This window comes from Arachis duranensis, chromosome 5 (genome assembly GCF_000817695.3).
Source record: "Arachis duranensis cultivar V14167 chromosome 5, aradu.V14167.gnm2.J7QH, whole genome shotgun sequence".
Taxonomy (NCBI): Eukaryota; Viridiplantae; Streptophyta; class Magnoliopsida; order Fabales; family Fabaceae; genus Arachis; species Arachis duranensis.
Genome location: NC_029776.3, coordinates 89,991,813 through 89,997,103, shown reverse-complemented (window position 1 = coordinate 89,997,103; position 5,291 = coordinate 89,991,813).

The following is a 5,291-nucleotide window of genomic DNA, read 5'->3' as shown; positions in this document are numbered from 1 at the left end:
ATTAATTTTATTTTATTAATTAATTTTAATACATATTTTAATTTTAAATAATTTATTTTTTAAAAATATTAAAAATGATACGTACGGTTTTTTTTACCTAAATGCGCATCTAAAAAACATTAATTTCCAAAATGCACATGGATAAAAATGTTTTTGAAAATGTGCATTGCTATTTTTTGGCCTCTGCCAGCAAAATGGATATGAACTCCATTTCAATCAAGGTGCCCACGAAATGAGCATCCCATGTCATGGCAACCACCCACGAAATGGCTATCCCATTTTAATGTGTGCAGCAGCGAAATGGAAAGAAGAATTCTGGGCAAGCAGGTGTGAAATGGGTATACGGATGAGGTCAGACTCCATGTCTCTTGTACCGCACATGAAATGTCACAATTTTGTGTGTACTACGCACGAATTGGAACAACGGCTAGGCTATAAAAACCTATCGCAAGCAGAAATAAAACCACATTTCTAATTCTCACTTCTTCTACCCTTCCTTCTTCTCCGAAAATTTCACTCTCACAGGAGCTACTTTCACTAATTTTTGGATGTCATAATGGCATCTGAACATATTTATGTGGTCATATATCCCAACGGTGAAATTTCGTATACAGCTGAGGGAGTGACCTTTATGTGTGACGACCCACTTTGGATAATGATTTTTCCACAATCGTATCTGCAACAACTAAAAAATATGATTCTGATGAACACTGGCTGATTGGAAAAAAGAAAATCAATACGCTCATTTACCGGATGCCCGTTGCTGTAGCAAGTTTGTTTACATATCAGAAAATGCATATTAAATCTGACCAGCACGTGTCGATGATGTTTTCGTATCATCGTAGCATCGGAAGCATCTATTCGATGGAACTCTGCGTGAAGCTCCAAGATGTCGGGGGCAGCTCATCTAGTTCGAATAACGTGGAGGAAATGCGAAATACCAGTGCTGGTGAAGGCATTCCATTTTTTGGAGATAGGTAGGGCTCGTAGTCCGTCTTTTAATGCCTTCGTGGCCCCCGCCCAGAATACAGAAATACCTGACCGACCTCCCTTCCCCAACGTCCATGTCGCATATCCGGAAGGAATGGCCGACGGGTTGGCTGTCTCCTCTGAGGAAGACGAGATTGAGAATGACAGTGGAGAGGAAGCAGAAGTTGTTCCGGAAACCCAACCGGTTCAGGGCGAAAGGGTCATCCCAACTGTTGTTGAATCGATCAATGTTGCAAGGGTTGGAGGTCTTTCCAGCGTCACCCCCGACCTTAGAGTGCCGCTCACCGGCTCACCGTCGATTGGTAACCCCACCTGCATGGCAATATCCTCCAAAGTGATAGTACACTCACCCCATGGGAGGTGGAATGTATGGGTCTCAGGACGCCATCTCTCCACAAGAGCGCTAATCATTGGGTTGTCGTACTCAAAATGCTTTATCAGAGACGCATAATAGAAGCCGGCTCTTCTTAGATACGGCTTAAGCATCTGCCTCCTAATCTCCATACTCGGATCTGCTTCGTCTACAGAGAAAACATCGACCAGCGTGCCATGCGGAGTCAACACACGTGCCGGCTGAAATTGAAATAGATCAAAACACAATTATATAGTTTACAACAATTTTTTAAATTATTAACTAAATTTATTTTTTTATTTAAAAAAAATAAACTCACCTTAACATGTAAATGAGCAGAAATGTAAAATTCATCCAACCTATTAAGGTTTTCTTCCACATTAATTCCACTTTCACTCATTTTTTTAATAATAAAATTACTACTCCACTTCTCTTTTTTTTTCACCAAAGCAACAAATTAAAATTTCTCCTGCAACCCTCTTCTTCACTTCTCTTTTTTACCTTCGGTTTGGTCCCCTACCCTCCCATCACCTCCTTATATATGCTTCACACTCACAATACAACAATAAATTGCCTCACTTTCATCCAATGCATGCTTGTACGGGAAATGCAACACTGAGACTTGTTGCTTTGACTCCCCCCCATTTCGTGCCTGCCACACTTGAGGATGGCCATTTCGTGTATGCCTCCCATGAAATGCCCAACTCGTAGATGACATATGTGAGTTGGGCCATTTCGTGTGTGCCATCAGTGAATTGGTGCATTTCGTGTGTGCTATGGGTATAATGGTCCATTTTGTGGACACCAAGTGTGAGGTGCTCCATTTCGTTCCTGTCACAAGTGAAATGGTTTGTGTCAGTGGTCAGAACCCATTTTGTGGACACCTCTCTTGATATGTATCCCATTTCCATTTCGTGGGTGATCCTTGCGAGTTGGCAGTGCGCATTTTCAGAAATATTTTCATGCATGCGCATTTTAAGAATAAAAGTTATTTTCATGCGTATTTACGTAAAAAAGCCTGATACGTACTCTAAAAATATTTTATTGAATATGCTCTACGTTTATAATTTTTTAAAAAAAATACTTCAATATTTAATTTCATTTAATTTTGTTGATATTTTTTATTTATATCAAATTATTTTTAAAAATTTTTAATTTTATTCCTAATGTTTTATATAGAATTAACATCTATAAATAATTTTAATACAAATAAAAATATTAAAATATTTTTTAAAAAAACACAAATATTTTAAAAAAAAAACTCAGATGCGCTCTCATAAGTCAGGCAGTCACGGTGATCATCACTGATTCACTTACCTCAATTTTGTTTTATTTTTAATTTTAGTTTATGGGCAGATACGCTATGAAAAACGAAAAAAAGAAAATTTTAAAACCATCCACAGTTATCTTAGAAAGTGTTTATATTATTAAAAAAATCTCGTAAAAATTTTGAATTAATTAATTGAGTCCATTAAAAGAACAATGGTACTATGTTAGCGACAGTGGCTTCTGTGTGTCCGGCTTTTTATATTTTTTTAAAAAAATATATTGAGGAATAACGGTTTTTTTAATAACTTAAATAATAGGTTTAAAAAAAGTTAATTTTAATTTTAAAAATTAAATTTTGAAGTAATTAGATCTAATTATAATTTTAATTTTTTTAATCATTACCACTCTCTCGTAATATTCTTGTGCCACCGCCGCCGTTTTATCGTGATTTTAGTACTTTCACAGCTGCTATCTCGTTACTTGTTTTTTATCAACTAAGTTAGATGTTTATGTTACTATATATGTGGATGTTTCTTTTCATTCTAAAATGGATGTTTATTTGGGTATACCATTGATATTTTACTTGATTTGTTTGATTACGAATGCACATGCTCCACAGAATATTTATTTTACTATGTATGTAGATGTTTTTTTCACTAAGACGTGGATATTTATTTGGATCATACCATTTGATTGAACGAAGTAAAGCGACATGCGATCGAAGTGGCAAAGACATGACGCATAGCGGCGTGGAAGCAAGGTCAAAAGTGCAGCATTGGAGCAGCGACGAAACAAGGCCTTTGACTCGGCGATGGTGCGACGTCACGGAGGGGAGAAGAAGGCATGCCGGGGAGAAGAAGGCATGCAGCGGCAACGCCGCTTGCAGGGAGAACATGAGCACTGTGATGCATAAGAGAAGAAGGTGTAGCGGCGGCGTTGAGAGCAGACACTACAAGAAACACCGTTAAAATTGACAGCCAAATCGATGGCTAGGCCGTTGATAATATTAAAAATCGGCGGCAAAATCGAACGGCAAAAGTGGTCGCTATTAAACTTGTCAATTTTTCAAAATTCTAATAAAATTGATGGCTTCGATAATAATTCAATAAAATTGACAATCTTCCTGACTATAATATGAGTTTAAGAATTTTACCTGCTTAATAAAATCGACAGGTTTGCCGTCAATATTATTATATAAAATCGACAACTTTTCTGTTGATATTTGATTCATTAAAATTGACAGTACAGCCGTCGATTTAATTATTAAGATATTGACAAGTTAGTTGTCTATATTTTGTTTTCTTTTGTCTATTTTAAATTTAAAAAGCGACAACGCTACCGTCGATTTTAATAGTCATATTTTTTTAATTATTTTCCTATTTAAAAAATAGTAGACAATTAATGCAAATAAATTTTTAAATATAGAATAAAATTTATACAAAATATTACATAACAAGACAAATAAATTTTTAAATATAAAAATAAATTTATACTAAATATTAGATAATAAGTTTACAAACTTATCAAAATAATAAATAATCCTCTAACATATAGACTCAAGACAAGATAAATAATTAAACTCAAACTTATATTCGTATAAATTGCAATCCACTAATAATACAAAATATTCAAAACAAAGTAAATAATCCTATTCATACTCGTCTAAAGGAAACAACAAAGAATATGGATTGTGCGTGTGTAGATGGCATCCCAGGGTCAGATTTCATGGTTGAAGGACATTCCTGGTTCAGTATATTTTTTAGCAAAACAAAGAGAAAAAAATTTAGAATAGACGTGATATACCCCATTTTGAGGGTTTATCTTGTGTTGATTTCAGGGGGTTTTATCAATAATTTCGCAAACTTTCTAGATGAAAATACAAGACTTTGTGTTCCTTTCCTAATTTTGCCTCATGGATGAAAACATGCTTATTTTGCACTAAATTAGATACATTTCTAATCTTCTCTTAATGCCATTCGATGTCGTGACTCGTGTGTTAAGTGGTTTCAGAATATAGGGCAGGAATGGACCGGAAGAGAGAAGAAGGACGGGTGCAAAGGAAGGGAGCATGAGAATTGAACTTTGGAAATCTCAGCATGGGCGTGTGCGCGCACTTGACGTGTCCGCGCGAATTGAGCAGTTAGAAGTCGAAGCCAAGAGCCAAGCCACGAGTCGGCTTGCGTAGCGGCTAGGCCATGATCTTTGATGGCGCGCACGCGTACATTACGCCTCCGCGCACATTACAAGATGTCCCGTGGGCGCGCACGCGTACCTTGCGCGTACGCGCCGATGTTCGAATATGATTTTTTTTAGAACCACGTGACTTGGGCGTGGAGGCAGTTGAGAATCCCATTTTGGGGAAGTGCCCTGGCGGGAAAAGCATAAAAAGACCAAAGGAACAAGGGTTAAGGACTTTTAGCTCATTTTCTAGACTCTAGATATTTTTGGGAAGATAGTTAGTTACATTTGTGGAGAAGGAGGGAGATTCAAAGCTCTCACTAGGGTTCATTTTCTTCTAATTTCTGAATTTTCATTCACTCTTTGGTGAGATCCCTTGCAATTCTCAATTCATTTTGTTCATGTCATAGATCTTCTTCTCCAATCTCCATTAGTGTTTGTAATTGCTCAATGCTCATAGATCTTGGATTCAATTTTGTAGTTTTGGATTTAATCAATTCCT